This window comes from Macaca fascicularis, chromosome 4 (genome assembly GCF_037993035.2).
Source record: "Macaca fascicularis isolate 582-1 chromosome 4, T2T-MFA8v1.1".
Taxonomy (NCBI): domain Eukaryota; kingdom Metazoa; phylum Chordata; class Mammalia; order Primates; family Cercopithecidae; genus Macaca; species Macaca fascicularis.
Genome location: NC_088378.1, coordinates 130268246 through 130280270, shown reverse-complemented (window position 1 = coordinate 130280270; position 12025 = coordinate 130268246). Strand labels below are relative to the sequence as shown.

Below are 12025 nucleotides of genomic sequence, written 5' to 3'. Positions count from 1 at the left end.
ACTTTGAATGTAAAAGGGCTAAAATCCCAATTAAAAGTCACAGAGTAGCAAGTTGGATAAAGAAGCAACACTCAGTTGTATGCTATCTTCAAGAGACTCATCTCACATGCAATGAGACCTATCAGCTCAAAGTTAAAAGATGGAGAAAATGTACCAAGCAAACAGAAAAAAGCAGGAGTTGCTATCTAATTTCCGACAAAATGGAATTTAAGCCAACAAAAATATAAAAAGACAAAGAACATTACATAGTGGTAAAAAGTTTAATTCAGCAAGAAGATCTAACTATCCTAAATATATGTGCATCCAACACAGGAGCACTCAGATTCATAAAGCAAATTCTTGGAGACCTACAAAAAGACTGAACTTGACACTTGACCAAATGAATCTAATAGATATTGATAGAATTCTCCACCCCAAAACAACAGCGTGTACATTCTTCCTATCTGCACATGGCACATAATTTGAAGTCAACTACACAATCAACCAAAAAACAATCCTCAACAAATTCAAAGAAACCAAAATCACACCAACCACACTCTTGGACCACAGCACAATAAAAATAGAAATCAATAGTAAGAAAATTGCTCAAAACCATACAATTGTATGGAAATTAAATAACCTTTCCCCGAATGACTTTTGGATAAACAACAAAATTAAGGTAGAAATCAAGAAGTTCTTTGAATCAATGAGAACAATGATACAACATACCAGAATCTCTGAGACATAGCTAAAGCAGTATTAAGAGGGAAGCTAATAGTACTAAACACCCACATCAAAAAGTTAGAAGGATCTCAAATTAACAACCTAACATCACACTTAGAGGAAATAGAGAAACACCAGTAAACCAACCCCAAAGCTAACAGAAGACAGGAAGTAACCAAAATCAGAGCTGAACTGAAGGAAAGTCAGTCACAAAAAAGATACAAAAGACCAATGATTCCAGAAGTTGGCTATTTGAAAGAATAAATTTTATATATATATATATACACACACACACACATAACATTATTAGCTAGATTAATAAAGAAAAAAGAGAAGATCCAAAAAACACAACCAGAAATGAAAAAGGGGACATTACCACCAACCCCACAGAAATACAAAAAACCCTCAGGGACTACTACAAACACCATTATGCACACAAGCTAGAAAACGTAGAAGAAATGAATACATTCCTGGAAACATACAACCTCCCAACACTGAACTGGGAAGAAATTGAATTCTTGAACAGAATAATATATTCCTAAATTGAATCAGTAACAAAAGGCCTACCAACCAGAAAAAGCCCAGGACCAGATGGATTCACAGACAAATTCTAAGAGGTGTATTAATATAAAGAAGAGTTGGTACCATTCCTATTGAAACTATTTCAAAAAGTTGAGTAGGGACTCCTCCCTAACTCATACTATGAGGCCAGCATCATCCTGATACCAAAAGCTGGCAAAGACACAACAAAAAAAGAAAGCTTCAGGCCAACATCCTTGACAAACATAGATTCAAAAATCCTCAACAACATACTAGTAAACCAAATCCAGCAGCACATCCAAAAGCTAATCTACCATGAACAAGTAGGCTTCAACCCTGGGATGTAATGTTGATTCAATATATGCAAGTCAATAAATGTGATTCATCACATACATAGAACTAAAAAAAAACACACATGATCCTCTCAATAGATGCAGAATTTTGATAAAATTCAGCATTGCTTTATGGTAAAAACCCTCAACAAACTCAGCATTGAAGGAATACCTCAAAATTATAAGGACCATCTATGACAAACTCACAGCTAACATCATACTGAATGGGCAAAAGCTTGAAGCATTCCCCTGGAGAACCAGAAAAAGATACGGATGCCCTCTCTCACCACTTCTATTTAACATAGTACTGGAAGTCCTAACCAAAATAATCAGGCAAAAGAAAGAAATAAAAGTCATCCAAACAGGAATAAAGGAAGTCAAACTATTTCTCTTCACAGATTATATGATTCTATGCCTAGAAAAACCTATTGTCTCTGCCCCAAAGCACTTTGATCTGATAAACAACTTTAACAAAGTTTCAGGACACAAAATCAATGTGCAAAAATCAGTATCATTTCTATGCACCAACAATTTCCAAGCTAAGCGCCAAATCAAGGACACAATCCCATTGACAATAGCCACAAAAGGAACGAAATACCTAGGAATACAGCTATCCAGGGAAGTGAAAGATCTCCACAAAAGAATTACAAAATGCTGCTCAAATAAATCAGAGACGACACGAACAAATGGAGAAACATTCCATGTTTGTGAATAGGAAGAGTCAATATTGTCAAAATGGCCACACTACCCAAAGCAACTTACAGATTCAATGTTATCCCCACCAAACTACCAATAACATTTCTCACAGAATTAGAAAAAACCATTTTAAAATCCACATAGAACCACAAAGCTTGAATAGCCAAGACAATCTTAAGCAAAAAGATTAAAGTTGGAGGCATCACATTACCCAACTTTGAACTATACCACAAGGCTACAGTAACCAAAACAGCATGGTGCTGGTACAAAAACAGACACATAGACAAATGGAAAATACAGAGCCCAGAAATAAAGCCACATACCTACAACCAACTGATCCTTGACAAAGTCGATAAAAACAAGCAATGGGAAAAATCCATTTGGCTAGCCAATTACCCTAGCATCATTTATTGCACCACTTATTTATTCAATAAGTGATGCTGAGGTAATTGGCTAGCCATATGCAGAAGACTGAAACTGAGCTGCCTCCCTTACACCATATACCAAAAAATCAACTCAAGATGGATTAAAGACTTAAGTGTAAAACCTAAAATTACAAAAACCCTGAAGATAAACTTGGAAATAACATTCTCAATATAGGACCCAGCAAAGATCCAGCATTTTCATGGCAAAAATGCCACAAGCAATTGCAACAAAAACAAAAATTGACAAATGGGACCTCATTAAACTAAAGAGCTTCTGCCCAGCAAAAGAAACTATCAACAGAATAAATAGACAACCTACAGAATGTGAGAAAATATGTGCAAGCCATGTGTCTGACAAAGATTTAATATCCAGAATCTATAAGGAACTTAAACAAATTTACAAGCAAAAAACAAACAGCCCCACAAAAAAGTGGGCAAAGGATATGAACAATCAATTTTCAAAAGAAGACATACACATAACCAACAAGCATATGAAAAAATACTCAACATCACTAATCATTAGAGCAATGCAAATCAAAACCACAGTGAGACACCATCTCACACTAGTCAGAATGGCTATTATTAAAAACTCAAAAAATAAAAGATGCTGGAGAGGTTGCAGAGAAAAGAGAATGCTTATAAACTGCTGGTGGGAATGTAAGTTAGTTCAACCGCTGTGGAAAATGGTTTGGTGATTTCTCAAAGAACTTAAAATAGAACTACCATTCAACTCAGCGATCCCATTATTCAGTATAAGCCCCTAAAAATATAAATCGCTCTACCATAAAGATGCATGCACACATATGTTCACTGAAGCACTATTCACAATAGCAAAGACATGGAATCAATGCAAATGTCCATCAATGATAGACTAGATAAAGAAAATGTCGTGTATACACATCATGGAATACTATGCAGCCATAAAAAGAACAAGATGATGTCCTTTGTAGCAACATGGATGGAGCTGGAGCCCATCATGCTAAATGAACTAATGGAAAAACAGAAAACCAAATACCTCATGTTCTTACTAATAAGTGAGAACTAAACATTGAGTACATATGGACACAAAGAAGGGAATAACAGATACCTGGGTACTGTGCTTATTACCAGGGTATGAAATAATCTGTATGCCAAATTCCTGTGGCATGCAATTTACCTATATAACAAACCTGCACATGTATTTCTGAACCTAAATAAAAGTTACTTTTTAAGGAAATAAAATTAAATCCTTACAGTTTAAAAACATATATATTATATATATAATGCTTCATGAATTTGCATGTCATCCTTGCAAAGGGGCAATGCTATTCTTCTCTGTATCATTCCAATTTTAGTATACGTGCTGCCAAAGTGAGCATAAGACTATTAAGGTGAGGTTATTAGGTCATGGGGATCTTCCCTTATGAATGGATTAATGCTGGTATTGGGGAACTGGATTAGTTATTGCAGGAATGGGTTCCTGACAAAAGGATGGTGATATGATTTGGCTCTGTGTCCCCACTCAAATCTCATGTTGAATTGTAATTCCCAATGTTGGGGGAGGGACCTGGTGGAAGATGGTTGGATCATGGCAGAGGATTTCCCCTTGGCTGTTCTCATGTTGGTGAGTGAGTTCTCATGAAATATGATGGTTTAAAAGTGTGTGTGGCACTTCCCGTCTCACTCACTCTGTCTCCTGCTGCCGTGCGAAGACGTGCTTGTTTCTCCTTCACCCTTCTGCCACGATTGTAAGTTTCCAGAGGCCTCCCCAGACATGCCTCCTGTTCAGCCTGCAGAACCAGAGCCAATTAAATCTCTTTTCTCCATAAATTACCCAGTCTCCAATCTTTATAGCAATGTGACAATGAACTAATACAGATGGATTTGGTTATCTCTTCCTCTGGATAGGTTGGTTCCTTCCAACCCTTCCTCCTTCTGCCATGGGATGATTCCAAAAGAAAGCCATGATCTGATGTGCCCCCTTTGTCTTGGACTTTTCATCCCCAGAACTATAAGCCAAATAAATTATTTACCTTTATAAATTTTTAAAAAGATTGGTGAAAGAAATTTTTTAAATAACTGAATAAATTGAAAAACACTCCTTGTTCATGGACTGTAAGACTTAATATTGCTTAAATGACAATATTCCCCAACTTGATCTACAGATTAAATGCAATTCCTATCAAAATTCACTTTCTGTAGAGACTGACAACATGCACTGGCATAAATATAAAAATATAAATCAATGGAATAGAATTTATGGTCCAGAAATAAGCCTATACATTTATAGTTGACTAATTTTTGATAGGGGTGCCACAATAATTCAATGGGGAAAGGATAGTCTTTCAACAGTTGGTTTAGGACAACTACATGTGAACATGTGACTAAACTTAGACACCTACCTCACACCATATATAAAATTAACTCAAAATAGATCAAAGATCTAATGTAAAAGCTAAAACTATAAAACTCTAGGACAAAAAAATACAGGAATAAATCTTTGTAACCTTGGATTAAGCAACAGTTTCTTAGATATGACACCTAAAGTAACCAAAGAAAGAAAAAGATAAATTGGACTTAATCAAAATTAAAAACTTTTATGCTGCAAAATTTTACCATCATGAGAGTAAAAGGACAACCCAAAGAATAAAAGAAAGTATTTACAAGTCATATATCTGATAAAGGTCTGGTATCCAAAATATGAAAAGAACTCTAACCAACCAACAATAAAAAGACAAAAAATGGGTTTCCCAAAGAAGATATACAAGTGGCCAATAACCATTATTCTTGAGTCATTCCTATTCAACGAATGTTTAAGGTAAATGTTTAATAACCAGCTCTTTAAAAGGTTCCCTGATTTGTAGTGACTGTCAATTTCTGTGGTGTAAATACTCTCACGTGGTTGATTTCAAGCTAGCAACATGGCACCACTGGATGTGGAGTTGGAAAGAGAGGCTTGCAAACAATTTTTGTGAGCCAGTGCAAGCTGGCTCCAACACTTCACTTCTTATAATAATTTAAAATTTCATTTTGGTTATATGAACTCTTCCCATGTTTGGTGATTTTTCATTCAGGAGCATTCATGCTCTATTAGCTAACTAATCTTACTTGCTTTGTGTGACTAGTCCTTACTTCCTAGTAGCATTTTGCCACTGAAAGATAGTGAAGTTGGCTTTGCAAGTCCAGATTATGAACTGAGTGGGGAATAGTGAGCAGTGTACTCTGTAAGCCTTTCATGTCACTTCAGGTCTCTCACTTCACATCAGGTCCACCTGAAGTGATGACTCAATGCATGTTAATAAGCAGGAATCTCCACTGAACAAACTCATTTTGCATTCACTATTCATAGCAATAGAAATTCTAGTAATGTAAGTGGAATATAGCAGAAATTTATAAGTGAACTTTCAAAATTGTTTGTTATTAACTTTGACACAACTGCAAATTGGTATTCAAGTTAATGGCAAAGACCAAACAAAACCAAACCAAAAAATAGCACATACAATCTTCAAGTGCACTTTCAGTTGTATCCAATTCAACTTTAACTTTACTCTGTCATTTTCTATTGTGTCTTGATATGAAAATAATTAGATTTCCCCCTTTCATGAGCTTTTTTCTCGTTTGTTAAAAGCATTTAAAAAAATTTTTTTTAACAGTATGTCTTATATTATCTTGCCATCCTATATTTTGATTATACTTTTGATGAAAATATGATAACTTTAGGGCTGTTCACAAATCTTCAGTCACTCCTCATTCCTGCCCATTTCTTTGCATTGCCTTGCACCCTTTGCAGGTAGGTATGGCCTTAGGATTTGCTTTGGTCAGTGAAATTCTGAGCAGAAATACACATCACTTAGATCAAGGCTTTAAGAAACATCACAGAATGCCCTGTGTTTCCTTTTTCTCTACAGTGGCTTTAGAAGTTTCTATCAGTGGGATCCCAAAGTGTCTTTGATGAGCAGAGCTTTAGTGGCCCATTTGCATCAGAATTGAGGTATAAGTGAGAAGTAAATTTTTGTTGGCCTAAGCCATTGAGATAGGGTGAGGAGTGAGGGGGAAGGTTATTCTTGCAGCACAATCTAGCCCCGTCTAACAAGCACAATAATTAAATCTTGTTCAAATGTTTGATAAGATAATGCCCACAATAGATTTGTTTCATAGGTATGAATAAATTCAAAGGTATGAAACGCACAGGAATGGTATGAGAACTATGCATATTCTTTTTCATTCTTAGCCCAAATATCTTGGCATTTATTTTACATTGTATTTATCCAGAGTATTCTCCCTGTTAGTATTACCTTAACAATCTACCTGTACACTGAAAAAATAAATTTCTGTTCTAGCCTCAGGAAGAGATTAGGGAGGGTATCTAATAACTTTAGAGAGAATTTCATGTGATAAATGAAAGCAAGAGTACAGACAAGAACAAATTTTCGAAGTTTTATCTAAAATTCTCTTCCTTCTTTATTCCATTGGTTGAAATCACATATGTGTTTTATATATGCATGTACGTATGATAGATATTAGATCTTTAACTTAGATTTAGTCCCTAATATATTCTAGTATTGTTTTTTTAGCTACATCCATTTTAATGAGCTACAGTTTCTCAAAAATATTTAGATAGAAGTATTTCTTATCCCAAAGTCCAAAAAGTTTACTAATAATATCGTAAAGTACGACTAGATTATTATCAACAATTGATTTGAGTATGTTAAGACTTATAGAAATATTATGCGTTTAAAACTTTACCAGGCCATGCATAATGATTACACTAGGTCCACACAATTTTCAATTTTATATGGATTAGAAGACCCTATTTTATTTTATTTTATTTTTTATTTCTATTTTTTTTTTAGACCAAGTCTCATTCTGTCACCCAGGCTGGACACAATCTTGGCTCATTGCAACCTCCGCCTCCAGGGTTCAAGCAATTCTCCTTCCTCAGCCTCCCAAGTAGCTGAGATTACAGCCATGTACCACCACGCCCAGCTAATTTTTGTATCTTTAGTAGAAACGTGGTTTCACCATGTTGGCCAGGATGTTCTCCAACTCCTGACCTCATGTGATCCACCCGCCTCGGCCTCCCAAAGTGCTGGGATTACAGGCGTGAGCCATCGCGCCCGGCCAACATACCCAATTATACAGACATCAGCTACTTATATAATAATCAGTTTAATCGTGGTAATTCGAAACTATGAAATAATTATATCATAAACCCTTAGCCATTTAAGTTTTGTAGGCGGAAATGCCATTCATTCCACAGTAAGTGCACTATTATAAAAAGAAAGAAAGAAAGAAAGAAAGAAAGAAAGAAAGAAAGAAAGAAAGAAAGAAAGAAAGAAAGAAACACAAAGTTGCTTTTTTTTTTTTTTTTTTTCTTTTTTGAGACAGAGTCTCACTCTGTCGCCCAGGCTGGAGTGCAGTGGCAAGGTCTCAGCTCCCGGCAACCTCTGCCTTTTTGGCTCAAGTGATTCTCGTGCCTCAGCCTCCTGTGAGTAGCTGGGATTACAGGCTCTCGCCATCACACCCGGCTAATTTTTTGTGTGTTTTTAGTAGAGACGGGGTTTCATCATGAGGTCAGGCTGGTCTTCGAACTCCTGACCTCAAGCGTTCCACCCGCCTCAGCATTCCAAAGTGCTGGGATTACAGGTGTGAGCCACCACGCCCGGCCTACGCAAGGTTACTTTTTAAAGACAAAAGTAAACAAAAAATTAGTTTTAAAATTTCCGAACTCAGATTTTTTTTTTTTTTTTCGGTCCTAAAACAAAACTAACCAGCAAAACGCTCAGTCGCCAACCTTTTATAAATCCAAAGTCACCACCAGAGGGAGCAATTCACCTGGTTTATCTCTGATTTCGCGCCTATAATTTCTTAAGTAAGGCCTAGGGGACAGTAGTTTTTAGACACCTTACGCTCAGATCTCAATATTCAAAAATTTTACCCTTGGAATACCTTCCACACCAAAATAATTTAAGCCTAAAAGAATTTCCTTTTTCTTCTTTTTTAAATAGCAGTTGGAGTTTGCAAGGAACTCTTCCCACAGAAACCCAAGGTTGCATTCCTGCCCACCTGAATCTTGGTGGACATACAGGGTTTATGATCTGGGGAAGCCCCAAGGATGTGAGATTCCTCTGTAAATGGGTAGTAGGACTTGTTCTGATTCCGTTAGAATTAGCGGGCTGGTATAACAGGAAACTGCAGTAAAAGTGGTTTAAGCAAAAGAGTAGTTTGTTACCTCTCACTTAAAAGTTCAGTGATAGGCTCCTCAGGGCTGGCATCGCACCATCAGGGACTTTGGCTCCTTCTGTTTGTTCCACCGTCTCAGTTCATGACTTCCAAAATGACTGCTGGCGCTCCAGTCATCACATTTGCGTTCCAGCAACAAGAAAGTTTTCTCCTCGCCGCTTCCTTAGCTTCAGTGGGTCTTCACCTCCTCTCTGGAAGTGACAGGGCTTGTTTCCCCTACCTTAGTTGTTTGATGCTTTTGTTTAATAGAGGATAAGAGCCTATTTTTCCACTCTCTTTCTCCATGTTTTCACCACTGAGGGACCATCTCTCATTGCTCACTCCACCTTCAGTCTTTCTCATGAGCACCTGGTGGAGGTCCCCAGGAAAGAGATTAAAAGTGACTGTGATCACTCCTTTTGTGTCCTAGGATCCCAGAAGTACTATACAGTCATGCTAGCCTGCACCTGACCTTTAACAATTTGTTAAAGCCTTAGCTGAATTGTTCTTACCCACTCGTTTGGTATTCCACATCTCTTCCACTTTTCTGTGAGACAGGTGAGCTGGTGCTCACATCCCAACTCTCTTTGGAGTGGCCTTGGATTCTAGATGATTTGGGTGCCTTGCAACTGCAGCTCTCTAATAGGGTCAGGAAAAGCTATGGCTTTGCAGTTTACCTGGCTTTGTCTTCCTGTGCGAATGGGAGCTGCAATCATTTGAGCTTCCTACATCTGGGACATAAACTGAACTTCAGAGGTAGTATGTGATGATGTAGTGGCTGAGAATTTTCCAGAGGTTTGAAAAGTCATTAAGCCACAAATATAGATCATCATAAACCAAGCAATATAAGCATAAAACAAAAATCCTCATGGTGGCATATTGTGGAGAAATTGTAGAATACAAACCAAAAAGGAAGCAGCCAATCATTTATGAAGAAATTTAAATAGCAGACTTGTCAACTGAAACAACACAAGCCAGAAGGTGATGATATCATATCACCAAAATGCTTAGGAAAAATCACTGTTAAACTAAAATTGTATACCTGGCAAAACTCTGAATAGTGAGAGTTGTATTAGGGTTAGGTTCATCTATAAAGAACAGAAAAACTCCAAATAACAGGGCTTAGAACTGCTTCAAGTAAAAATCCAGAGGTGTGTTGTTTAGGAATGAATGGGGTCCATGCTCCATGAAGTTCTCAGGGCCTCAGGTTTCCTCCAGCTCAAGATGTGGTTCTTCCCCCCCGCCACCCCAGTTTTTACAGCTTTATTTAAATACAAAACGTGCACATGAACTGTTTACTCATTGTCTTCGCTGCACAGCTTGGCATTGGGGTTGGTGACTCTGATGGCCATCTGGGCAGCTCTTTGCACGATGGCTTTGCGGTTCTTGGAGGAAACACTGTGAGCAATCTCAGCACAGAAAGATTTGTTGCACATCAGCAGCACTTCCAGCTCCTTGACGTTGTGCACCAGGAACTTCCGGAAGCCACTGGGCAGCATGTGCTTTGTTTTTTTGTTGCTCCCGTAACCAATGTTGGGCATCAAGGTCTGGCCCTTGAACCTTCTACGAACCCTATTGTCAGTACCTCCAGGTTTCCACCAGTTATGCTTAATTTTGACATATCAGTCAGACTGGTGCCATATGAACCTCTTGCTTCTCTTTTTGATGATCTTGGTCTTCACAAGGGGCCTGAGGGCGGCCATGATGCCGAGGAAGAGTTGGTTGCCACCTCCATAGGCAGCACTGAGGAAGCGAGAGGGGCAAGATGTGGTTCTTCCACTAATGATCCAAGGCAATGTTCACAATTTAAATATGCCTTTTCTTTTAGGAAAAACAGTAGTCATAGAAGATGAAAGTAATTCTTTCTTGGTAAAATAAAAATTTGGCCTATGTCAGCAATGTGACATGTTTTATGAAATGCTGTTCATCTGAGGAATCCACATCTCAGGAAGCCATGCCTCAAAGTCTAGAAGAATGACCAAGCCTTAAATTTACATCCAGTGGTGGTGGGAGTAGGACCAGGGCCTCTTCTCTCTTTTTTCCTTTAGACGGTAGGACACCTGAAAGAATATCAAAGCAGTTGTCTACTGGTCTTCCCAGGCTTGGAGACACTGCTTCACTCATCATCAGTTACTTCCATCCTTCTAGAGCGTGCACTAAGAATTCCCCTCAATATGCTCCTAATTGTTTTGCTCCGTGTTTCACAGCTGTCCAAGCAAGTCATGCTCAGAGACCATTTGATTTCAGAAGCTTCTACTGCTCCCAGGACTGAGGACTGACTACCCAGGACTTTCCAGAGCCCCCACCACCAAATCCATTCTGAGTTAAGGGTTAGGAATACTCTGAGACATTGTTGTGATTGGCCTTCTCAGAGAGATCTCTGAATTGTCACCAGGCACCCTGAGGACACAGAAGAGAGTGACCAGAGTATTGATCACTGGCCATAGAAAGACAAATTTCCTCTTATTGTCCTTGTTCACGGACCCCTGGGCTGAAAGAAAAGGACAGAGACAGAGCAGGAAAGAGGAAGATCAGGAAGCAGGAACAGAGTCAGAGGAAAACTGCAGGCTTGATGGGAAGGGGCAGGCTTTGGGGCCTCTGGAGTTATTGATTTTTCAGCTTGGTCAGCTTTTACTTGTTAGGATGCAGTGACAATTTTCAAGCTCCTTACATGCCAGACTGGGAGCTGGAAATCCTATTTTTTTACATGCATTTAACTTTAATCAAGTTACCATAACACCTCACTGACTCCAAAATAAGTTTCTATCTCAGCATGGCATTCTTTCTCCATGGACTGACCCACCCAGCACTCAACCTTATGACTTCTTATGCTCTTCTAAGAAAATAGCATGGGACCTACAAAACAGTAAAAAACTGTCAAGATTTTGGAGAATGCTCTATCTATTCCAGCCTTGCAGCCTCAAACATGCAAAGGTCGGTCACACATGTTTGTTCTGTTGTGTGATTCAACTCTACATGTAGAAATGGAAATGGAAGAAAATATGACAGGAGAAAAACCAAAGGACATAAGCAGTATTATATGTTCCCAAATGAAGCTGAGTTTTTTGTGTGTGTGCACGAATGTGCCTTCGTGTATAGCTCACAGGTGTGCATGTGCATTTGTGTACC

At 38.2% G+C, this 12025-nt stretch overlaps 1 long non-coding RNA gene, 1 other non-coding gene and 1 pseudogene across 4 annotated transcripts in view; all 3 read right to left on the bottom strand.

Annotated features, from left to right (window-relative positions):
• LOC123572931 (uncharacterized) overlaps window positions 1–12025 on the bottom strand; it is a 32070-nt gene that overhangs the window by 9381 nt on the left and 10664 nt on the right. For all 3 annotated transcript variants that reach the window (XR_010586109.2, XR_012434473.1, XR_012434474.1), the window contains one exon: window positions 4363–4464. This is a non-coding gene — a long non-coding RNA (uncharacterized lncRNA). The remainder of the gene's footprint in view (window positions 1–4362; window positions 4465–12025) is intronic.
• LOC123573148 (U6 spliceosomal RNA) lies at window positions 3947–4053 on the bottom strand. Its single transcript, XR_006697897.1, has one exon. It is a non-coding gene; the product is annotated as a U6 spliceosomal RNA (small nuclear RNA).
• LOC123572930 (large ribosomal subunit protein eL32-like) lies at window positions 9820–11046 on the bottom strand (annotated as a pseudogene).